Genomic DNA, 26796 nt, shown 5'->3' on the forward strand with positions numbered 1-26796 from the left:
TTCTGTTTCATTCTTTTTTCTGAGGTTTTCCATATCCTGGGTCACTTCCTCTTTAATGTTGTCTATTTTTGTCCTGAATTCATTTATCTCTTTATTAATCATGTTCTCTGTTTCACTTTGATGTTTATACAGTGCTTCTATAGTTTCTTTTATTTCTTCTTGTGCTTTTTCAAATTCTCTATTTTTGTTGTCTTGGAATTTCTTGAGTGTCTCCTGTACATTTTGGTTGACCATATCCAGTATCATCTCTATAAAAGTCTCATTGAAACAAAAGATGTGAAAGACCTCTACAAGGAAAACTATACACTTTTGAAGAAAGAGATTGAGGAAGACTATAGAAAGTGGAGAGATCTCCATGCTCATGGATTGGTAGAATCAACATAGTAAAAATGTCTATACTCCCAAAAGTAATCTACATGTTTAATGCAATTCCCATCAAAATTCCAATGACATTCATCAAAGAGATTGAAAAATCTACTGTTAAATTTATATGGAAACACAAGAGGCCACGAATAGCCAAGGCAATACTCAGTCAAAAGAACAATGCAGGAGGTATCACAATACCTGACTTCAAACTATATTACAAAGCAATAATAATAAAAACAGCATGGTACTGGCACAAAAACAGACATGAAGACCAGTGGAACAGAATAGAGGATCCAGATATGAAGCCACACAACTATAAGCAACTTATCTTTGACAAAGGAGCTAAAAATATACGATGGAGAAATAGCAGCCTCTTCAACAAAAACTGCTGGGAAAACTGGTTAGCAGTCTGCAAAAAACTGAAACTAGATCCATGTATATCACCCTATACCAAGATTAACTCAAAATGGATTGAGGATCTTAATATCAGACCCCAAACTCTTAAGTTGATACAAGAAAGAGTAGGAAATACTCTGGAGTTAGTAGGTATAGGTAAGAACTTTCTCAATGAAACCCCAGCAGCACAGCAACTAAGAGATAGCATAGATAAATGGGACCTCATAAAACTAAAAAGCTTCTGTTCATCAAAAGAAATGGTCTCTAAACTGAAGAGAACACCTACAGAGTGGGAGAAAATATTTGCCAATTATACATCAGACAAAGGACTGATAACCAGAATATACAGGGAACTTAAAAAACTAAATTCTCCCAAAACTAATGAACCAATAAAGAAATGGGCATGTGAACTAAACAGAACTTTCTCAAAAGAAGAAATTCACATGGCCAGAAAACACATGAAAAAATGCTCACCATCTCTAGCAATAAAGGAAATGCAAATTAAAACCACACTAAGATTCCACCTCACCCCTGTTAGAATAGCCATCATCAGCAACACCACCAACAACAGGTGTTGGCGAGGATGCGGGGAAAAAGGAACCCTCTTACACTGTTGGTGGGAATGTAGACTAGTACAACCACTCTGGAAAAAAATTTGGAGGCTACTTAAAAAGCTGGACATCGATCTACCATTTGATCCAGCAATACCACTCTTGGGGATATACCCAAAAGACTGTTACTCCAGAGGCACCTGCACATCCATGTTTATTGCGGCACTATTCACAATAGCCAAGTTATGGAAACAGCCAAGATGCCCCAGCACTGACGAATGGATTAAGAAAATGTGGTATCTATACACAATGGAATTTTATGCAGCCATGAAGAAGAACGAAATGTTATCATTTGCTGGTAAATGGATGGAATTGGAGAACATCATTCTGAGTGAGGTTAGCCTGGCTCAAAAGACCAAAAATCGTATGTTCTCCCTCATATGTGGACATTAGATCAAGGGCAAACACAACAAGGGGATTGGACTATGAGCACATGATAAAAGCGAGAGCACACAAGGGAGGGGTGAGGATAGGTAAGACACCTAAAAAACTAGCTAGCATTTGTTGCCCTTAATGCAGAGAAACTAAAGCAGATACCTTAAAGCAACTGAGGCCAATAGGAAAAGGGGACCAGGAACTAGAGAAAAGGTTAGATTAAAAAGAATTAACCTAGAAGGTAACACCCACGCACAGGAAATCAATGTGAGTCAATGCCCTGTATAGCTATCCTTATCTCAACCAGCAAAACCCCTTGTTCCTTCCTATTATTGCTTATACTCTCTCTACAACAAAATTAGAGATAATGGCAAAATAGTTTCTGCTGGGTATTGAGGGGGGGAGCGGGAGGGGGTGGAGTGGGTGGTAAGGGAGGGGGTGGGGGCAGGGGGGAGAAATAAACCAAGCCTTGTATGCACATATGAATAATAAAAGAAAAATGAAAAAAAAAAAAAGAGACTTGGAAGCACAGTGGGGAAAGCAAAAAAATTTAATTGAAAGAAGAATAACTTTTCTAGCTTAAATGCTACCATAAAAAAAAAAAAAGTCTCATTGATTACCTGTAGTATTCTTCTTTTAGATTGTTCTTGTGGGCTTCATTGGGTTCTTTGGCATAGTTTATCTTCATTTTTTTGGAGTCTGGATCTGAGTATCTGTTTTCTTCATTTCCCTCTTGTTCCTGTACTAATTTTTTGCTGTGGAGAAACTGGTTTCCCTGTTTTTTCTGTCTTCCCATCATTGCCCTTGGTGTTGTTATTGTCCCTGTACTGTGTGCAATTAAGTATTTTTTAGCTTGTAAGAATAACAATGGTGATATTTAGAATGGAAGTGTGAGAAGAGATGGAAAGCAAAGAAGTTAAAGAAAAAGGGAAAAACAAACAAGTAAAAAAAACAAACATCAAAAAAAGTTTCAAAGATATGAACAGGGAGATATATTGTACTAATCAACAGTAAGCTGAACAGGCATTAGAGAGACAGAAAGAGGATTGAAAATAAAAAATAAAAATAAAGAAATAAATAATAAATATTTTAAAAACTCCAAGTTCAAATGCAATAAAATTTCAGTCTTAATAATTTTGGTGTTTGTCCCTCAGCCTCCAATCCTGGAGATGGTGTCTCAGAAGTATTTCTGTCATTGTCTCATCAAAGGGGAAAAAAACAAAACAAAACAAAACAGCACAAAAAAAAAAAAAAAAACCACAAAGTGTCCCAAGTTCAAATGCAATACAATTTCAGTAAGTTTTTCAGCATGCAGATTTGTTCGGTTGTTGTCTCTTCAAAGGTAGGGAGAGAAAAAAAGAGTCTGGAGACAGTTTGTGAATGCCTATCTGAGGCTGTGGCTCACCTGCCCGCTACTGTCACCCTGCTGTTGCTGGAGGCTTTATTTATGCATATCTTGGGTGTGAGCTTAGCACTTACCTGGCCCCTCAGGCTTTGTTTACTCTGAGTTTTCCTGGGCCTGATGCCACTGCTACAAGCTTTCCCCTTTCCAAGCACACTGAGGGTGGTGACACTGCACCTGCTTTCTTAGGCCAGTGTGTTTATTTACAGTTCACATGGGAAGTGGGTCTTCCCCCCTCTTCTGTGGAGTTTTCCTCCCACTGCCACTTTTACAAGCTTTCCTGCTCCTGGTTGCTGGGTGTGTGCTGCTGCTCTTGACTTCTCTGGCCAGCTTGTGAGGGATTTCCCCTCCCTCTGTCTTCGGTGCTCAGGGTGCCCTGCCCTCTTTGCTATGTATCTTTTTTGTTGTTATTTCTTATTATTCAGTTTTTTTTCTTTTTTCCCTGGGTGGGGTCAGTCTGTCCAGGGGGCTATGCTGATCTGTCACAGGGTTGTCTGTGGAAGTACCACATGCTGCTTAGCTCACCTTGTGGTCTGCGTCTTCCCAAGCTGTCTGGGCGCAGCTGTCTGACAGTGGCGTGGAAGCCCTCCTGGTTTCTCCATTTAACATGAAGTGGAGATGCTGTGCGCAGGCTGGAGGCATGGAGGAGTCAAAGTTTTGCCTCTTCTTGGTGGTTTTTTCTGTAAGGTGTATGTCCAGTCTTTCTCTGAGATTTTACTTTAGGAGGCATGCTTTCTGCTTCCTCCCTCTAGCCGCCATCTTGGAATCCCCTCTCTTTTTCTTGCAGGAAAGTCTTCTTTACTTCTATAGAAAGTGGAAGCATTAATTTCTTGCTCTAAGGCAGGGATGTTGTAAGAGTAGAAGATGGGTCTATACCCCAATGCTCAAAAAAATGTGTAATTAATGAGATATGCTTTATTTTATGCAACATAATGGATTAAACCAAAGAGGAGAGCAAAGCAAAAGTATAACCTTACCCACACAGTAGATGTCAACAACCTACAGTCTGTGGGACAAACCCATCTTACCATCTAATGTTCCATTGAAAGAAATATAATAGTGTTCATTCATTTATGTATTGTCTGTGGCTACTTTGTTAGACTTGAATAGGTATAACAGAGACTGTATGATTCACAACACCTAAAATATTTCCTTGCTACTCCTTTTCAGAAAAAATAAAAGCATTTCAGTTCTTCCCATAGAGAATAAAAAGTTAAGTACATGTTAGTGAAATTCATTTTATATAGGAGAAACCAAAGGAATACAGGACTGTGGGAATCCCAGACATGATTTTCTAGAAGAGCAGGATATGCCTGACTGAGCTGGCAATCCAAGCATCAGAGGCTGAATGAAAAATGTCCCAGAGGCAGAGCTCTGAGATGTCATATTGGCTTAGCTACTTTTTGGCTTGGGTATAAAGTAACTGGGTAGTACTGAATAGTAGTTAATAATAAGATTAATAATGTAACTAACAGTTATGCATTGTAGCAGAGACAGCTTTTATTAAACTTGTTCTCACTCACATTCTTAACCACTCCCTCTCTGGCCAATTGCAGAGGAGCATGATGAGTCTGGAGCAAATGTAAAGATGATGCAAGCATAGGTGCAATGACTTGCAATCCTGAGTCACTGCAGAGAGGAAAGCCTCCTACTTTTAGGGAATACTTATTGTGGATTTTTTTGAAATTTGTGAAAAAAAGAACAACTTTTACTATGATCCCTATGTCCACCTGCTCCATTCTCCAACTCCTACTCACTATATTCCTTACCCTATGTGCATGCTTCCCATCTTCTCTCTGCCTCATAGTTCCTACTTACCAATTATTTCTACATATTTTTAGGTTTGTTACATCAACTGATGTTACTCTAGTACCTGAAATAGATACTAGAAGTGGAGTCCTATTTAAAAATAGAAACCAATCCAGAAAAAAAACTAAAATGTGTTTTAGTTTTAGTAGGATTGGTGAGGAAGTAGATAACAAGCCTGGAAAATGAAAATCCATGTTATGCAGTTTCAAAACATTTTGAAAGTCTGTTAAAACAGGTTTTTGGTTTGATTTGAATGTCAGACCTTGTGCATATTGAGCCTATAGCTTGAAGTGATGAGAAATTGCCAGGATGATAATGTATATTGAGTTTAATTTCTTTTAGAATTCATATGCAAGAAATGTATGTAGTTAGGAGACAATTGGATGGTCACAAGGATAAACACAATAAAGAATGCATAGTGAGGTTGACATGGCTCAAGTGGTGGAGCATTTGCCTAACAAGTACAAATCCCTGAGTCAAACCCTTGTACCCAAACCAAAACAAAGCTAAAAATAAACAAAAGGTCTGAAGATGTAGTTCAAGTGGTAGAGTGCCTGTCTAGCAAGCACGAGTCCCTGAGTTCAAACCCCAGGGCTGCCAAAGAAATAAGTAAAATAAACAGGCTATAGCTACTCTGCAAGGCTATACATAACATTACAGGAAAAAAGAATGTCTAGAGGAGACTGAGGCTGGAGAATTCTGAGTTCTAGGCCAACATGGGCTATATAGTAAGACCTTGTTTTAGAAATAAATAAATAATAAAGTGTCCAGAAATTTGAAGTCTAAAAAAATTGGAAAAGCCAACTACTAGAAGCTACTGGGTTTCTATCCAATTCAGGCATTTACCATATGTCAAGCACTGAGAGGCTTGCAGAGATTCCAATCCTGCTCTACAGCTTATTGTTTGTATAAAATTAGGTGTGCTATTTTGCAGGTCAAATGGGGAAAGGCCCTGAGGAGGAGGGGTGCCATGGAGGTTAAGGGAAATTCAGTAAGTTGAGACCTTGAGGTAAGTAGGAACCGTGAAGCAGAGAGAAGATGTGCACATGCATACATGGTGGAGAATGCAGTGTGTGGTGACTGGAGAATGGGACAGGTGGGCATGTGGGGAGTAGAGAATCTGGTCAATGATAGAGGTGCCCTCTGTGGGCTCCCCCAGCAAAGGTGTTGAGAAACTCTGTGACTGTAGAGTCCCCATATTTTGGAGGCCTCACCCTCCTATAGTTTGTCTTCTTATGTCCTTTAAAATTTGCTATCCCTCATTTTTCTTTTTCTTCTAAAATAACTCCACCTGTTATTTGAATGAACCTAACACAGATTAAACAAATATTTAACTTCTATGCATGTGTGTATATACATAGAAGTGTGTGTATATATTATATATATATGGTTTTGAATATTAATTTTGTGGAAAAGTTTTAAGAAGAAAGTACATAATGAAAATAAAAGCATGTAATGAAAGTTAAAATGAAGTTTAATAGACACATGGGAAAACTCAATTATTATTTTGAGTGTAGAAGGTATGTCAAAATTCCCTAAAAGGAAAATCTCCATGCTCCACAAAGAATTACAGTAGAGCCTTGGTATTGTAGCACATTTCCAAGGTAACTACCATTGAGGGAAAACCACACATGGTCCGGGTGCTTTGTGTTCTGTGCAGTACTGCAAACACTCAATTGATTTTCCAAGAGCACCGCCCAACTTCCTCTAAGGACATGCCACCTTTCAACAAATCTAAGAATTTCACTTTATCAGTTACATTAAGCACATTCACTTTAACCTTTATTTTAGGCACCATTTGCTTTTTGGGAGACAGATTTTCACAACGTTAAGGGCAGGGAAAGCAGGGAAATGTTCAGCACATCACACAATGATTTAAACACAACTGAGATAATGTTGGATAGACAGAGCTTCTTTGCATCAACTGAGCTGTGTAAGGTTCCCATGGGAATTTAAATTTTTGTTTCTGAAATTTCTTTTGATTAAGTTTATTATTATTACTGTTATTATTATTTGTTGTGCTTGGTCAAAACTGTGTGTTATCTCTGTGGATAAGATGGTTTACTGTTATCGAATAATTGTATAAAACTCCCCTTGTTTCCTTTCTTATTTGTTGTTAGATTTGACCTTTTGCTTTATATGGGGATAGTTTTTGATGTAGGAAAGTAGAAAATTACAATGTGAGTTTGTAGAAGAAAGATTCTGCTGGGAGCATGTTGTGGGTTTAACCAACTCCTGCTCCTGGCCTGCCCCAGCCTATTGTGGGTGACAACGGCACAGAATGTTGTCTGTAGCTTCACACGCATGGATGTTTTCCACCTGCTCCTCATCTGCCCCTCTTCTGCCCCAGTATGACTGACTTGTTTTGCGTGTCTAGGTACTTTAGTTGGAGCTTTTGATGTGTTAGCAGAATCACCTAAGGCAGGAAAAGAAGAACACTTCTCACATCTTCACTCAGTTCTGACACATTCTAACCCATCCCCTCAGCTCATACACACAGAGGCCCTTGTCACCATCTCTGCCTTGCACATGAGACAAATGAAGCTTAGAAAAATACAGTGACTTGCTCAATAGACTAGTTTTAAAATAAGTAGACTTTCAGATTACAGGCCTCATTCTCTTCCCACTTGATCATGTTATCTCTTAAGCAAGTTGTTTGGGAGGCCAGAAACACTATTGAGAAAGCCAGAGGACTCAGATCTTTCTGGAGTCTCATTTTAGGTAATACATAGCAATTATTATTCCATGAAGACTACAGTGAATCTAATCTAAAATACATATGTGTTATCTAGAAATCTTTAGCACTGAAGGAAGTTCAGAAGAGAAGGGAAGGGGTCACACATTCTCTTTTTGGTGATCTTCTTGCTCCTTTGCATATTTTGGTAGTAGGCCTCCTAACAGTTTGGGCCATGGCAAGTCCATAGAGCTCCAGGTTCAGGCTATCGTGCTAATGACCATGCTCATTAGGGAAACAAGCCGTCAGAGACCTTAAAACAGTTCCCCATGCACTGTTTCATATGAATTCCTTCATACCAATTTACCTGTGCCAGCAGGTAAATTGAAGTAGAGCCCTCACTCTACTTCAATAGCTTCTGAAAATGAAAACAAGCCATCTACTTTAAAACATCCCTTTTATAAGTATGAATAGAAGACAGGGAAACTATCAGGGAATTTTTCAATCAAGAAAAAGTGAGGATTTCAGATTGAACTTTTCCAGCCGAACTCTCCTTCCTTACTGCACAAAATGAGGTTTCTGAAGAGACAATTTTTTTTTGTTCATTTTACATTTCTAAGACTATGGGCTGTTGAGGGCCCAAGCTACCTCAGTCATGACTTATAATGCACAGTCATACCACCAAACACCCCATGGCCGATGCTCTTTGAATGATGAACTCATTCATTCACCAGATACTTTTTGCGTGCCATTTGTGTGCCTGGTACTGTTATGTAGGCACTTGAATTATAGCAGAAAATAAGACGGCCAACCTCCCTGCCCTCCTGTTCTGTTGGAGGAGAGAGAAAATAGACAAGTAGATAGATAAATACAGAAAATAATTATGTCAGTAATGACTGCTCTGAAAAGTATAACATTAGTAATGGATTGAGGTGGGGACATAAATAAGGTGAGAAGGGAGTGTAGGGTGATGGGAGGGGGGTTTTATAAGAATTGCAGTCAAAAATGTGAGATTTGACCTCTCAGGTGAATGAATGACGGGCTTGTCTCTGACTGGCATCACCTTACAACTCTGTCACTGTGACACCCTCTTTACTGCCTCCACACCCCCAGCCTCTCCCATCTCTGGTCTGCCCCACTCATGCTGTCAGATCATCATCTAAAACTCCATGTGATCATGCCCTCTGCCCTAGCCTGACTTAAACTTCAGAATTCTGTTGTGTCGAGGGGACAGTGTTAAAGCCTTGTGATGGAATACGTGTGAGGCTTTTTGATCTTACTTCCCAGTATATGTTCAGCCTCGTTTTTCATCACTGGAGATAAAGAAGACATTCATCCAGCCTTTGGCCATGCCCTGTATCCAGTTGTCCCTGGCTTGGTTCAGGGGACTATGTCTGCCTGGGCTGTGAAGCCACACTTGGCTCCTGATGTGCTCCACCTGCTTCCTATCTGTTGAAATCCCAGGTGAGATAGCACTGCCTTCGTGAATTCCTTTCTATCCTTCTTTTCTCCATCATCGCCTAGCCTTTCAGGTGGTGTGATTTCTTTCTGGGTCAGAGTCTCATTGCCGTTGGGCATACTTTGTTATGCCTTGTCATGAGATACTGTGATGACTTCTGTGTCCGTCTCTTCTACTAAGTTGTGACTGCTTTAAGAAGTGAGGTCCAGTATCAATGTTCACAGTGCTGTGCACATTTTCTTTCATACAGTAGTGTCCCAAATATTATTTGTGTAATGAGTTAAGACACATTTATCCTGTGTGTAGTTATACATGGCCTTCACTGTGCTATGACTCAGTTTAGGTAATGTTTTTGAGGCAAGATATGGGATATGATCATGGAAACTTAGAATACAGGTATGGAATCATACTAATATACATAACCAGTCAATAAGAGTGAGCAACTGGAAAGAGCAGGAATGTGGGGGAAAAGGAAAAAATAAAAAGAACTAAATTGCTGGAAAAATATTTGTGTTTCTTTCTGTTCTTGTTTTCACAAACCTTTTTAAGAGTGAAAAATGGAATTATATCTTTATTTTTATTTTAAATCATATACTTAATTTTAAATGTATTCTAACTGTTAATTTTAGGTTCTACATACAAAAATGCTAACATCATCTTTGGCCTCTGTGGTAGGCAGAATAATGACCTCCCCAAAGATGTTCACATTTTGCTCCCTGGATCCTGTACACACATTACATGGTAAAGAAACTTGGCTAAAGATCTTGAGATGGGGAGACTATCAAGGTGGACCCACAGCAATGACAAAGGTCCTTATGAGAGGGAGGTCCTTATGATCAGGGCTAGTAGGAGGAAATGTGATGATGGAATTAAGAGATTGGAGTCAAACCAGGAGGGGCCCCAAGCCAAGGAATGCTAACTTCCAAATGAAAAAGGCATAGAAATAGATTTCTTCTGTCTTAGTCTATTTTGTTCAACTGTAACAGAATTCCTGAGCTGGGTAAATTGTAATAAAAAGAAATTTATTGGCTCATGGCTCTAGAGGCTGCGAAGTCTGAGAGGGCCAGCTGCTGGGCCTTCTTGCTGTGTCATCTCATGGCACATGGGCAAAGACAGGATGAGAGAGAGCAAGAGATTGAACTCACACCCTCTAGCCCACTTACAACCCACAGCAATCCATTCATGAGGGTGGAGCCCTTAACACCTAACATCTTCCACTAGGCTCCACCTCCCAGCACTGTTGCACTGGGAATCAAAAATTGAACTTGACTTTCGACTATTAACTTCTAGAACTATAAAATAATAAATCCATGAGTTTTTTTTTTTTTTAGAGCCACCAAGTTTGTGGCAAATTGTTTCAACAGCAATAGGAAACTTATGCAGCCTCTTAATCTTACTCCCTGTACCACAGGTCACCAATATTATTAATGGAGTGTGTGTCCTTTCAGACTTTTACATATGCATCAATATAGATAACTGTGAATGTGTAATGTGTGAATGTATTAACTTTCAACTTTTAAAATATCTTTGATGCATATATCATTCTGGAATTTGCTCTTTTCACTTATCATTGTAATTTGTGACTTTTTATAAAATCAGTACATCTAAATATATTCTTTACAGCTAATCTATAATTTTTCTATTCTATGGGTCTTCCACAATTTTTATTGCCATTCCACTAAATTATTTTATCTAATAAAATATTGAAATTTACCTTCCTGATTTGAAAAGCCTAGTCAAGTTCATGCTTCAGAATATTAAATGAAAACCCAGATTTTACTGTACATTCTCATCATTGGAAATACTTTATTTCTCTCAAATGAATGATTATAACTGAATATTGGAGAAAGTGGTATTAACAAATCCTGCCTAACCCAAGATTCTTTTTAATTCTTCAAATTTTGTGAACAACTGCAAGTTTCATTCTCAGAGAGATTATAGCTTTAACCAATTAAAAATGATAGTAAAAATATCCTGCCCTACAAAGCAGTCTTTTTTTTGATGCAGACTTGTCAGAGGAGATTGCAACACATAATGAGATGTTACAGCCTTGAGACATGCAAAGCAAGTTTAAAAACCTGTCAATACTGCATAATGACTTTAATACCAAGGATAGGAAATCTGGGAAAAAGAAATCCATTTGTTGCCATTCTATTTATTGACTGAAAATATGTAGTTATCAGAGTCCCAATAAATGTCCCCTGTAGGTCAAAGTTCTTTTTTTTTTAAGGACACAGTTTTATAGAATCTCTTTGGAAACAGAATGTACTTCACTACCCAACCTCTGCTCAAAACACTTACTGACAATCAGTAGAAAAGATTTGGCACCACCTTGGTGTTAAATATAAATGTAGTCTAAGGGTTTAATGGATTAAAATTGTGCAATTTACTTTGAAATGGAATTTCCCATCATCCTAGCTTAGGTAGTTAGGATTCTGTGGCTCTGCTTTTCATTCCAGCCTGGTTTATAGGCATACTAAAGAAAAGGCAACTATGAGTTTAGAAGGCAAGTGTGTCAAATCGAGGAGACAGGGCTCCTTCTGGTCGCAGAAGAAGTGTAACACCCCATTAACTCCAACTTGTTAATATTTACCAAGTTTCTATAGTTCGTTAGCCTTTTTCCCTTCTCTTCCTACAAAAGAGTAGATGAAAGGTAAGCATCACCAAGACATATTATATGTAGAAGTGAACATGATGCGACAGAGTCTTCTTTTAATAACAAACAGTGTTAGCTGTCTAGGAGGTAGACAGTATGAAGTGCAACAAAAACTGTAATTATGCTATCAGCAGGAGACCTGTGTTTAGAGTGACAGTAAGAGTGTCTCTAAAAACCTGTTAGGTTAAGGCTGGTAGTCTTAATTATATGTATTAAGAGTTGTGTCTTCACTTTTTTCCTTTTAAAATTCAAAGAAGAAACCTAATTATAACTTGGACCCTAGTAAATTGGACCATATTTAAACAATGAGCATTTGTCTATCCCCTCATGCACCATGATGCCTCTGACTGGTACAGCTGGTGTGGAAGCCAAACTGGCTCCCCAAATAATTTGTTTTTGCTGTCTCCATGACAGAGGAAAAACAAACAAAAGCTAAACAGGAGAAATTATCATTTTTTTTCCCAATCAGATACCCAGGCCTCCTAGAGGGGAGAGCATTACTTGGTTTGATTCTTGCACACAGAATTACAGACTATATGCTGTTAATACATATTTTAGCTAAATGACGGTGGGATAAATCATCTTGGTTTGTCTTTTGCCTCTATTTTGGCCCTAGCTATAGTAATAGCTTAGAATTACTTCTAGTTGGCTTTAATGGAATAGTATGGGGCTCACCTGGAGTGAGTAGCATGTGTTATAAGTAAGCAACACACTTCAGAGTTACAGGGACTAATCTTGCTGCATTAGTTGTAAAGATTTCCTCCAACACGGAGCTGGCTACAATTTAAGTTTTCCATATCTGATATGTATTTCACTTGATTTATTTCATACCAGTTTTCCAGTTTCTTATGCTTCTATACAGTCTTTACTGAACAACAAAAAAGGAAAGCTTAATCATTCTATTATCCTTAGATTTTAGCCATTTAAATACAGGAATATGGTGATTATGATTTCCTATTAGTGGCATCATTATCATTAAGATGACACATAATTTTTCTAGGTACTCAATAAGCTTGTTCATTGATAATTTTTCATTGAGTATAAGTAAATCAAAAACAGCCAAGCATGACAAAGTTGTGGAGTGCACTAATCAAAATTTGTTGAATTTGATGGGCAAAAGTCATATTCACATGACTGAACTAATGAATCAAGCTCTATAAAAGTGAATTGAATTTATTTTGAAACTACTCTTCTTTATGTCTTTGTTTTCCGAAGTTCTCAGGGCTTTCATGGCCCAAGTGATTTTAAGATGGTCTGCACAACATTATGGTGGCCAAATTGTTGATCTTGAATCATGTGTTTTCTCTGTGGCCCCAGGCAGAAATAGAATTTAGAGCTAATACATTTTCTTCTGTTTAGAATTTATATCTACTAAACTGAATTTTTATTACCTGCCTTCATATAGCCATCAGAGTAAATTAAGAATGGTTTCAAAGAATTTAATCAAATGCTGAAAAAGTTGGAAACCATTTGGTAACACCATTGAAGTTTGTAGCTTGGGTTGCCCAACTTTCAATTTTATTGAAATACGAATTTGGTTTTCATTATGGTTGCCTGAAATATGAATTTGGTTTTCATTATGGTTGCCTTGTGGGAAACAATCACTGGTTCTAAAGTTAATAGCAGTTTTATAGTAGAGTCTCATGGATTTTTACAATGATAGGGATCAGTAGTCTGAGTAATGGCATTTTTCTAATTAAGCAGCAATTGAGTAAACAATAAAAATCAAGGATGAGCTTTTTATTTATTTTGATGTGTTTAGTTCAATTTAGATTATACTTCTTACAATATTTGTTATTTCTCTGTTGAATAATTTATAAAAGTAATGAGTAACATGAGTCATTGGGACAGTTTTGTACATTTTATCAAAATAAATTATTTGGCGATAAATGGAGTAAGGTTTACAGAGGCAGCCTGAAATATTATTGGATGTAACCAAGAACAAACAGTTGTGTGGTGAGCAATAATTTTTCATATAATTTATCCTTAAAGTGTGAGCCATTCAATTGAAAACTTAGTATTATAATTAGAAGATGACCAATAGCCATAAAGGTAGAAATGGTGGCAAAAATATAATGGAAACATCTACAATCCTAGCTACTCAGGAGGCAGAGATCAGGGGGAACATGGTTCAAAATCAGCCAGGGTAAAATAGTTGATAGGAGCCTATCTCAAAAATACCTAGCACAAAAGAAGGCTGGAAGAGAGGCTCAAGAGGTAGAGTACCTGTTTAGCTAACATGAAGCCTGAGTTCAAACTCCAATAATACTGGAAAAAAAAATACAAAGGGAACAGAGTCTCACTACATTAAGTGTGAATTTTAAAAATGCCACTAAAAGGCGTTAGTCTTTGTGTATGTATTAATCATGATATTGTGCAGAAAATCTTAAAATCATTATTTTAAATGTTCCAGAATTTGGCCATATGATAGTGAAAGAAAAATCACAGATCTGCATAACAGTATTTTCCCTTTTTTTATAGAAGTGAAATGACAGAAAAGAAATTTTTTGGGAAACCTAAACAAATAATGCATATACTGGTGTGAAGGAAGTCTTAGAAATGAAAGTCAATGCATGTGTTTCTATTGTTTATCTGTTAGTAATGGTGCTCAGTGACCAACCACTGTGTGGAATCTCAGAAAACACATTATCATCTATTTTCAGAATCTTGAATGACCATCTCATTAATTTCCCATTCTGTAAGCAGAGTCACATTAAAGTTAATTCATATCAGTGAGCTATTACCCAATTTTGAATTTTATGGCGCAAAGACCTTCCTTCTATCACCCACTTCAAGTGAGTTTAGCAAACCTCACTGCATTTCAATAAGATCCATTTTCTGGTTCTGTCCTCTATGTTAATGAATGACAAATGGTTAAAGTATGTTTATTTGATTCTTGACTTTCTTTTGACCATTTTAATATAATATCCATATACATTTAAGATATTTTGTTTTACTTTCTCTTTTTATTTCTGTGAAAAACACTGTGTTCCTTTTTAATCTTTAAGTGGAGTGCCTTCATCTTGAGTGGGATTTGACAGTGTTGGGACAATGTTTGAGATACATTGAGACCTATGGTGCTTATATTTGAGTTTAGAAACCATTTTTTAATATATAGTAATATTTTAAGTTCTTGTCAGTGACACCTCATGTCTTACCCTTAGCCACATTTCCTTGTTCTGGCCTAACATTTTCCATAAGTACATAATACCTGTAGATATTACAATATAAGTGGGGTACATATTGTCAATATGAAAACACAGACTAATATTTATCTCTAAAGAATTGTCAGACTAAAAGCATTTGTAGGTTTATAGGTTTAGGTAATTAAATACAAGAGTAGTATTACTAAAAAGTAAATACATTACACTTCACAGCAGTAGATCATCAGCATATTTTAATTTCATTTATTTTTCAAACTTAGTTTCAGAATGTTAATGCCAAGGAATTTGATCTTAAAATATTGTAATTAAAAATATTGTAATTAGTTGAAAAAATATTTTATGTCATATAATGGAATTCAGCATTTTTCTAACAATTGTTGTTGCTCTGGGTCCCATGATTAATAGCATTTAAAAAAATGTACTTACTTTCTTATTACAAGGGAAGTCTGGGTAGTATGTCACTAAATGAAATTGTTCCAAATATGTAATACATTCTATTTTTCACTTTATGGCTTATTTTTGACTCCTGTAACATTGCTTTGAAAAAGATTTAATCTATCAAATTTGTTAATTTTTTAAAGACTGGATCTTGGCAGCCCACTCCTTTGAGTCTTACCCTTGAGCTCAACCCAGGAATTCAATTTTCATAGAAAAGACCTAAGGACAGAGAGGAGTTGTGAAAACCTTGTGGAAAACAAGTAAAGCTGGAATCATCACTTGTCCTGTTTTGCCTCAAATTCCTTCAGTGCTTCTTTTTTCTGTCTTCCCCCTTCCCAAATTATGCTTAAAGCAAAAGTCCAAATCTAGATTTAGGATACTTTCTTAGTTTCTGAAGATCAGGTCTGCATTTTCCATCACAGACAGCATTTATAAGAAAGCTGGGGCAGTGCCACTTGACTAGAGGAGTTTCTTAGCTCTGATATTTATGAGTCTTCTGTCTATTAGAAGAAAAATATGAAATTTTCTTTCCTTAAGACATGTTTTTATTGGGACAGCCAATTTGCCGTTCCTTCTCAAAACTGATCCCAAAGAGGAAAACCTCATGAATCATTGGTTTGCTTGCCTTGGAGCAAGGCCAGCAGCCATATGTTCCAAGGTAAACAGTGCTCAGGCTGAAAGAATGACACAGATTTCTCAGGTGGGGTGTTCCTACTTTCCTTTTGGCATGTGCTGTATTGCACAGTGTCTTACAGGTAAGGCTTGAGGGAAATTCAGTGTTAAATAACTTTATTTCATGATACTTATTTCCTGGAGATTTTATCAAAATGTGTCCTGAATAGCCCAAAGAGCATGATTCTGAATATTGGAACTTTTTGGTGGAAACTTACTTTCACATCCATCTCTACACTAGTTTAACCAGGAGTCCAGCGACCTGTTTTGTTCACTGATGTAGCCTGATTTTAGCATAGAGCCTTGCCAGGTGTTCAATTAATAGTGGATGGATATATGTTGTGTGGAGGAAATCAGGTTCACATCATCAAAATTTGATGAGAAACGTAAGGGTAAGATTGTGCAAATGTAGCTAAATTATACCAGACTGGAACATTTGGTCTCTATATTGGTCATGTTTATGTTTTCTAAATAACCATCTACACAATCTACTCATTCTCACTTGCTTACTCACCCAAAAGATATTTGTTGACTATTTTGATCACAGTATTATTCTAGAAGTTAAGGTACATTGGTCAGTTATATCAGTCCCCTAAGATATATCAGCATTCATAGGAATTTGCCCTGTCCTCCTAGTCTTTCCATTCTGTGTTTGGTTTGGGGCATGCACAAAGATAATTTAAAAAGAAGGTGAATAATGTGGAAACTAAAATGATCAGAGTGGGCAGAAATTGTGCAGTGCTAAGGGATTGAAAAAAAAGACTTTGCAGAGATTGCTAGGATACAAGAATGGATAGAATTTTAGAAGGTAAAGCTGGTGACAGTTTCCTAGTATTGTGTGAATAGTGTGTGTGTGTCTATCTTCACACCATTGATTAGGGAGAAGAAGAAATGAGGAGGGAGGGAGGGTAGGAAAGAGAAAACAAGAGATGAAAGAGACAAAGAGAGGGAGAGAGAGACAAATGTGACCCAAAAGAAAATTTAAAAATATATTTCCTGTGTGCTCAGGTCATGTGTCTGGAGGTTAAAGGCAAACTTATTCTGACTGAGAGTGTATCAGCTAGCAAGGTATAATAACACATTGTTTGAGAGAACCAGGTTAAAGGCATTCATTGTTTCTGCTTTCTTTCATAACCTAAATCATCTGTTAATCAGTACTCAGTTCAGTTTTAGTAAGAATGTTACTTCTGGCAAATATTTGTGGACCTTATGTTCTTAGAGCACAAAAGTATCATTGAAAGCATAGAATTTACAGGAGATAATTTTGTGGTTTGCAAGAGTTAATGCACTTGCAAGGAAACAGCATGCATCCCATGAACTTTCAAAAAGGAGTACAATTTATTTGTCCATATGATTGTTTCCAAATCAGTTTTACTAATACTTGTTCATGGGCCATTTATTTTAGGAATTTTGTTGACGTTCTCTTTATTAGTTAAACTGCTGAATTACCATAATGAGCTTATGCAGGTGATCTTCCAATATTGAGGAGCCTATCTGTGAAATGAATTGATGTAGATCAGGCATTTAAGACAATGAGTGAACTTGATGTAGCCTATACATTCTCTGCAACTAATTAAAACCTCATATACACACAGTTGATCCTTGACGTTCATAGGTTACATACATGCAACCTTTCCTACTCACTAATATTTATTGGTAACCCCTAAGTAAGTATTTGTGGTACTTTTGCAGTCATTTGTAGATATGCAGAAAGCAGTGAAAAATGTGAGTGGCCTGACACACATGTTACTAGGTGATGTCAAGCAAGATTATGCTCTGCCTTCTTGTTTCAGCTCACATACTGTACACAGTGTACCATGTATTCTAGTTAGTGCCAGGTTTTTCTCTTTTTTGTGCTTTTTTTTTGTTGTCTCACTGTTGGAAATGACCCCCAAGTGTAGCACTCAAATGTTGTCTGGTGTGCCTGAGCACATGAAGGCTATACTGTGTCTTATGGAGACGATACATGTGTGAGATAAGCTTTGTTTAGACATGAGTTACAGTATTGCTGGCACCAAGTTCCATGTTGATGAATCAGCAACATATGTTAAATAAGGCATCTTTAAACAGGAACACATATAAAGCAAGACTATGTATTGATTGATGAAAATCTTGTGACCAGAGGCTCACAGGAACCTGTCCCTGTATTTCCTCTAACGGCAATGATTCAGTACTAACTGCTTCGTGTTCATGGTGACTTTATAAACACAACTACCATGAATACCCAGGATTGAATACACATATATTTTTCTCAGCAAGCAATCATAATACTCATCATATTCTTGAGGGAATTGCAATCCCCTCAGGGTTTAAGAAATCTTATTTCTGCTTAACAGTCCTTCCAATTCTAATGTTTTCTGCATGGAAGTGTTAAAGAGAGTGACACAGAGGCCTGAAAAACAGAGTCATGTCTTTATTTTTTCACTTACTGAATAATCTTATCATTACTGTCTTTGCAGCTAACACAACTAGTTTGTATCCTGATTTTTTCAGTTTACCAGCTGTGTGATTTTGGCCAAAGTTTCTTAGCCCCTCTGTTTGTATGTGTAAAGAAGATAGAATAGTTATTTTGAAGATTAGATTAGATGATGGGTTTAAAGCACCATGTAAAGTGCCTGGGAACCATCAAAATTGTATAAATACTAGTATGGCAGACACTTGATAGAAAATTGCTATTTCCTTTAGTTTTCCTTTCCCACATCAGAAATATGTGCTCCATTTTCTTATTTGTAGATGAATTCTATGAATTCACCATAGAATTGCCTCTTTCCTGAATGATTAGTGTAGAAAGTTAGGACTCACTCCCAGGGCCTCTGGTTTTCTTCCTACTTATCCCTCTGTCCTGGAGCTCTGTGGCAGGAATGAAGAATGGCTGGAGGTCCGTAGCACTGTGGGAGCAGTCTGCTGTGTTTGGGGTTTGAGGGGAACCACCTGTTCCCAGTTCTGTACCAAGGACCGAGGACTCCTGCATCAGCACTCTCCCAGGTGCTCATATCCCAAAGGGATTATCAGGTTGACTCCAGCAATTCAGAGCCCTATAAATGACACCCAAGTACCCTCTTCATTCCCTGTCAAGGGAACTCTTACAACTTCACTTTCCTAATTTGAAAACCTGAAACTCCAGTTTTCAAGAATTTCTTAGACTAATCATTTCCCTTAGCCTCTCAGAATTCCCCTGATTTATCCTAAATATGTATAATAAGTAAGTACAGTGATACATCTCTGAAGAATGAGGTGTTTAATATTAATGGATTTTCCATGTGAAAATGGCATCTTGCCATGTTTTGCATTAATAATTTCATAGAAATGGTCATAACTTGTAGTAGACATACTTTCAAGGTCTTAGCTGTATTTATATAATGTGGTAATTTAAACTTTTCTTGATTAATTATGAATCAACTGCTGTACTATGGTACAGAACATAGCAACTCCCTCAGAGCCTGCTAGCATTAACATAAATAGATGAATTAGCTTCATAAATTAATAATCCTAGTTTCCTTACATTATATGTTCATTGTTCTTATTGTTGGATTTTTGTTACTAGAAGACATTAAGTAGGTGAGAAATTATACTAGCTATGACTATATATTGTTTGTGGCATTATAGTATTACATTTGATTATTTTTAACATATGAATAAAAATATATTTGAATGCAGTGATGTATGTATAAAGACTTCCCAATATATTTGACTCTCTTTCTTGTAAACTCTTGCTCTGGGTGAACTTATGTAATGGTCACATTATAAATGTAAATATATATAGATATCTATACATGCATATATTTATATACATATGCATGTGTTTGTGACCCAGGATAAGTTGCAAAATAGCCCACATCACAAAAAAATACATTTTTGTTGTAGTTATGTTTCCATAGAACATAGTGTTCATGCAATAATTATTTTTTAGTTTCAAGCTTCCTGGGTTTGACCTTTCACCATGTCTAGAGCTAATATTATTTCCAAAGAGTCCTAGAATGCAAGTCACTCCTTTCAGTTCTGGCAAACATGATCTATTATCTGAAACATATCTTCACTCAGTTAACAAAGCACCAGAATATAAACAAACATCAGGCCTTATTCTCCTGAGTCTCTACTCTACCCTGCGTGGAAATTACCCAAACCAAGGACTTTGTGCCTTGGTTTACTTTGCTGCCAGTTGAGGTGGCCAGTGAAGCTGGGGCATGTGGTCATTCTCTTTGTTTCTCCAAGAACCCCAAAGTAGCAATTCTGCATCATTTGAAAACTATTCATCCAGTAAAATGAAGACAAAGAAATGTGTTACTTTGAAATAAAATGACATAGGGAGAGATCAAATATGAGAGAAGTGCATTTAATGTAACAACCCAGCTGGTATGCCATTCTTTTTCAGAACAAATGAAGTGGAGGTGCACATGTAGTGCATGAAATGAAGGTACCCAATTTTGGAAAGTGGTTTTTAAAATGCTGCAGCAGAATGCTATCTAAAGTCTCTTAGGTAAAGGTGAAATCTCAGTAGGAAACTTTTTAAAAAAAGCATCTTTTCCCCCGGCTTTAAATAAGATCTCATATGAACTTGCTGTTCATCATCTTGGCACAGAATTCAGTGATTCATTATTTTTGACCACTTTCAAAGGAACAAAGGCTTGTTATTAATGATTTGCCAATTGTTGCAAGATGTAATCGAGGTATTTATGGAACTCTGCCTCATATTTATTTGTTGCATAAAGTTGTGTGATCTAAGGGATTTCACAGCCCCCTGATGCTCAATTTAGCAAATCTCTTCTCAAGTGATTAGTGTGGAACAAACAATTGATGTTGGGTACCAGGTTTCTGCTCCTAGTGAAGTTTCACTGAAATCTTTTCTCCTCAAGAGGGAAAGTTTTGTTTTTGGATAAAGAAGGCTTTTCTCTTTGGTGATTTGTGTATAGATTCCTTCCTTCCATCTGGTGAAAATACAGCCTTTCATAGGATTCTTTTTTAACTTATATTTTTATTGATTATAGTTAAGGTAGCATTTTGATACACATGTACATATTGAAATGTTTACTGAAGGCAAACAATTCAGCATATCTATCACCTCAATTACTTCTTTATTTTTTTTCTTTTGTGATGAGAACACCTGAAATCTACTCTCTGAGCAAATTTCCAGTATCCAATGTGATACTATTGACTGTGGCTGTCATACTGTATATTAGAGCTCTGGACTTACTCATTCTATATAATTACAACTTTGTGCCATTTGACCTAAGTCTCCCTATTCCTCCTTCACTCCCCTCATTCCCATCTTTTGCTGGTAACCACCACTCTACTCTTTGTTCCCATGAGTTCACCTTTTTTAGATTTCATATATAAATGAGGTCATGAAGCACTTTTCATTTAGCATAGTGCCTTCCAGTTTAGTTTGTGTGGTTGCAAATTGCAGTAACTGTTGCTAGGGATTGAACCAGAGCCTTGAAATGCTAAGCAAGTGCTCTTCTACTGAGCTACATCCCCAGCCTGGGATTTCCTTTTTAAAGGTTGAACAGTATTCCATTGTACATATATATCAAAACTTCTTTATCTGTTTACCTGATGATAGGTACTTAGGTGGTTTCTAAATCTTGGCTGTTGAAAATTATGCTACAATGCATATGTAAATGTAGATATGTCTGTGAGGTGCTGATTTCATGTGTTTTGTGTATGTTGCAAGTAGAGGAATTGTTGAGTAGTAGGGTAACTATTGTTTCAGTTTTTTTTTAAAAGAAACACCTAACTTGTTTCTTTATATTATTCATATAAAGAAACAGTGTGTGAGTTTCCCTTTTCTCTGCACCCTCACTAATATTTGTTATGTCTTAACTTTTTGTTAAAAATCCAAATGGGCATGAAATGGTTTTGATTCACATTTCTCTGATAGTGATATTGAGCAACATGCTTGTTGGTCATTGGTATCTTCTTTTAAAAAATGCCTATTTCAGTCCTTTGCCCATTTTTAAATTGGGTTATTGGGTTTTTTGTTGTTGTTGTTGTTTTGTTTTTGCTGTTGAACTGTGTGAGTTGGGAAAACTAGATATCCACATTCAAAAGAATGAAAGTGGACCCTTATCTTATATCATACATAAAAATCAACCCAAAATGTATTGAAAACTTAAATGTAAAACCCCAAACTGCAAAATTCCTAGAACAAAAGGGGAAAAGCTGCTTGAAGTGGGCTTGCCAGTGGGTTTTTGGATGTCACACACAAAAAACTTAGGTAACAAAAGAAAAAAGAAACAAGTGGAACTATATGAGACAAAAAAAGCCTTTGCACGAGAGAAGCAATCAGCACAATGAAAATGTCTGAGAGCAAATGTTTGTGAGCAACATATCTGAGAGGGGATTAATAAAAAGACCTTTTTAAGTAATTAGGTCTCATGTCAACCACTGTTAGAGGTGCTGTGCAATACATGGTCCCTGCCATATTACTTTTCTGAAGTCCAAAATTATGGTGGGATTATGGACAATAGGGTGAGTAGAACACAATATGTTTCATAAGAGATAAAAACTGCTTCATGCATGCAGAGAGGAAGAAGTCTTGTTCACAGACAGCAGGCAATCTTGATGTAAGAAATGCCCTCTGGTAAGACAATGGGTATAATTTTATGTGAAGAAATTGTAAGGTGTTGTAGGATAGAGTTTGCTGTTGTCTGAATATTGGTGTCTCCCCAAAATTCATATGTTGAGAACTGGCCCAAAATGAGATGAGACAATATTCAGAGGTGGGGACTTTAGGAGGTGATTAGCTCATGCAATGATATTATTGCTTGTTGTGGTTTGTATTTGGAATGTTCTCTAAGACTTGTGTGAAGATTTGATCTTCAGCTAGTGACACTATTGAAAGGTGATTGGATCATAGGGTGCTGCCTCATCAATGGATACATCCATTGATGAATTCATAGCTGAATGGTCATTAGGAAATACAGCCCAGTTGGGGACTGTAGGTCACTGGAGATGTGCCTTTAAAGAGTATATCTCCTCCCTTGCAGCACCCCTCTTCTGCTTTCTGTCCACCATGGGGTAAGCGGTTTGCTCTGCCACATGCTGCCAATGGTGGTGTTTGTCCTCATTTCAGGCCTAAAGCAATGGAGCCAAGTGACCATGAACTGAAACTGTGAGCCAAAATAAATCCTTCATCCTTTAAAATCATTTTCATAAGTATTTTGGGACAGAGATGTGTGGCATATATATATATATATATATATATATATATATATATATATATATATATATATATATATATATATACTGCTGCTGCTATAGGTCCCTCTATGAGAGAGGCAATTTGACTCATGCTTCTAAGGTAGTTCTCACAATACTATAAATATTATCATAATTCTAAGTTTACAGATACAAATCTTGAAATCCAAGAGCACAACATGGTTTTCACAAGGTCAAACAGACCCAAGAGTCATAGCCAGGACTTCAACTTTGACCTTGCAATTCCAAGTCTCCAAAGCAGAGTAGCAATAAATTCAGTTGTTCCCTTTTTCTCTCTTTTCTTCTCTCCATTCCCTTCCTTCTCCCTGCAGGTCTATTTCTTTCAACTTTTTGGAATAGCTTTGTTTTAAAGGGTTAATAATGATGACATACCAAATCAGGTGGAATGAAACAATATTTTCACTTAGTAAATTAAAATATGCATGATATCATCATTGTACTCCTTAAAAAATATAGCTCATTCTTAATTTGTTAATGTGCACTCAAGTAGTGTATACTAACTGTAGAAACATTAAGAAACAGAAATAAGGACTGGAAATGTTGCTCAAGCAGTAGAATTCCTCTTTTGCAAGTGCAAAGCCCTGAGTTGAAACCCTCATCCTACCAAAAAAAAAAAAAAAAAACAAAACCCAGAAATAAGCATATACCACCTGAATACCCAGTATTCAAAGACAATCACAGATAACATTTGAATGTATATCTCTGTGTTCATAACTACTTCTACTCAGTTTTTCTCTCCTAACAGTATTATATGAAAAATTGATTTATAATGGGCTTTTGGTCAATGAACAATCATTCAAAATATGATTCCATGTTAGCACTGTGCATCTATGTAGTCATTACTATCATCTATCTATCATTTAATCATAAAAAAAGATTTGTTTAAAATAACTCAGTATTGGATACTTCTGTTGCTTTAATTTTTTTTTTTTTTACTGTTAAAAATGATAGAGTCTTTGTATCTTTGGCTAAGCATTTTAGGATAATTCCTGAGAAACACAATTTATAAGCTAGTGTTTATACACTTCTCTACTAATTTCTAAATCACCAAATTCCTTCCCTTACAGAGAGGACCCATTACACTCCCTTCAAGTGATGTATGGGAATTTCCATGTGCCTACTCCGACGGTAATTATTATCATTCCTTTCAATCCTAGAGACATCCATTAGATAGAAAAGGAGGACTTTATTGCTTTCTTTGCATTCTTATGTCTATCTATTCTATAAAACAATCACATTTCTAAGACTACTATCTAAACAAAATGGGACCTTGCTTAGGTCAAAGACGAAATCTCCAAATACATAAATATTCATACCCTCTATCCTTCTGAAGTAGACTAACCCCTAATGAGGCCTTTGAGATACTTCTTGGCAGAAAACTAGAGATTAATAGGATATAAACTTAATAAGACTGTCCTTGAATTTTATTTTTAAACCTTAAGTTCATTGGTCTAAGAACTCATCTAGTAAGGTGACCTTGGCCTAACTATTTGAGAGTGGGCAACACTCCTATAGGCCGAATCTCAAAACAGAGGAAAGGAAAAGTGTAGAATAATTAAGCCTGGTCCCACTTGACCGTGGGTTCCAGTCTGAACCAATGGGGAATGGGGCCCAGGCTACAGCAAGAAGGTGCCTTTAGGGTTTGATAGTTTTTCTTAATCTGGAAATTGAGCTAGTACAAAATATGTTTGGTTCCACAAGATTTGTCATTTTATTTGATCTTTCCTCTCTCTTATTTGAACCAACACAAATCCAAATTTTACATCAAAATTAATTTATACTTTACTCCAGAAGCATTTTATTTACTAAGAGGCACATACTGTTTAAAGGAACTTCCTTACAATAGGAAGTTTCATTTAACTAAATGTAAGAAAACAAAAATTGGCAGCTTGAATCTGTGATCGCAACCTGGGATCTCATGTTGTCTGAGAGTTCCTTGACTGAACAAGACATAGTTTAATGATTGGTCAAACCAGGTTTAAGAGAAAAGTACCACTCTGTTATTAAAAGGAGACTTTAACGATTGCGTTGCCATTGGGAACAGCACAGAATTCATAATGAAGTTCACTTTATGCACTGATTACAAGGTACTTCAACTTGGCATTCAGCAGTGTTTCACATCATTTAAAGTTGAAAGTAAAGTGCAACTCATTCAACAAGATTCATGAGTGTGTCCTGGAATGAGAGATGGCTTTACTTTGTAAGCCACCAAAAAGAATCAGATTATCATCAAGATGATAGGTGTTGGTGGTTTGATTTTTGTTTTACTATATAAAAGAAGTTGTCTCTTATAATTGCTCCCTCTGTGAATACTCAAAATGAATGGGAGGGAGTATACAATATGTATGCTATGAGAAAGCCAAGTACTATAACATACCTAGGGTGTATGAAGAAACAAAATGTGGTAACACAGAGTGATGCCCCAGGTTGACTGAAAAATGTGAGAAGGGAACGGAAGGAGTACTATGAACTAACAGCCACTGTTTAAGTGCTTCTACCTTATTAATACTTCCAACCTCATGACAGACCCCTAGTGGCTTTATTTTACAGAAAAGTGCTTCTACCTTATTAATACTTCCAACATCATGACAGACCCCTAGTGGCTTTATTTTACAGAAAAGAATGTTAAGGAGTTAAACAACTTGTGAAGGGTTACAGAGCAAAGTGTTAGAGCTTTAATTTGCATTTTATTTTTGATTCAAGACAGTAAATCTAGATGTCCAGGTGACACTAGCTTTGCCAAGTAGGCCTCAAGGAAATGATACAACCTCCCTAAGGGTTTCATTTTTGGCTTCTGAAGATGGTGAATCTGTAAATATCATCATAGATTCAAATGCATTCCTAAGAATGTGGCAGCTTGGTAGCTGGTGGGAAGATACTGCTCTGGTTTCAGAAAACTAGTTTTTACATCTGTGTCTAGCACTAAATATCTGTGGAATCTGAGTCAAAATATGTCATGTTCTAGGGCTCAGTGGTTTCCTTTTTTGTAAAACAAAAGATGAATGGCTTTCTCAAAAGAAATTGTCCAATTCTTTTGGGTGGCAAATATGGACATTGAAGTCTAGTGGACAAATCTTCCTTTCTATAAAAACCCCATCAAGGGAACAGTGATAATGTTGTCTCCATTAAATGGTTATATTGAGACACTTCTGCATTGTCACCTTTTCTAAATCCTTCACCAGTGAGAAAGCAAAATGGTAGCCGGGTGTGGTGGTACATGCCTGTAATCCCAGGACTCAGAAAACTAAGGCTTAAGAATTGTGAGTTTGAGGGCAGCCTGGGCTCCAGAGTGAGACCCTGTCTCCAAAAACAATACATAATAAAAGGAAAACAGACCAAAAAAGAAATTGAAGTTGCAATGTAGGTTCAGAACTCAGTGAGTCAAGCCTTGTTGTTTCTTTTGGGAATAAGCTTCAGTGAGGAGGGAGAGGCCATTCATGCAGGCAATCGAACACAAAATTGTACCCTTCAGAGGAGTCTCTAGCAATGAGTGTTCTAGCAGCAGGAAGCTGCAAACAGAACCCAGTCATTAATTCTAAACATCAGGCTTTGCCCA

At 36.8% G+C, this 26796-nt stretch overlaps 1 long non-coding RNA gene across 1 annotated transcript in view; it reads left to right on the forward strand.

Annotated features, from left to right (window-relative positions):
- LOC141422565 (uncharacterized) overlaps positions 1-26796 on the forward strand; it is a 133955-nt gene that overhangs the window by 38191 nt on the left and 68968 nt on the right. The window contains exon 3 of the long non-coding RNA XR_012447200.1: positions 24308-24368. This is a non-coding gene — a long non-coding RNA (uncharacterized lncRNA). The remainder of the gene's footprint in view (positions 1-24307; positions 24369-26796) is intronic.

Source organism: Castor canadensis, chromosome 4 (assembly GCF_047511655.1).
Source record: "Castor canadensis chromosome 4, mCasCan1.hap1v2, whole genome shotgun sequence".
In the NCBI taxonomy this organism is placed as follows: Eukaryota; Metazoa; Chordata; class Mammalia; order Rodentia; family Castoridae; genus Castor; species Castor canadensis.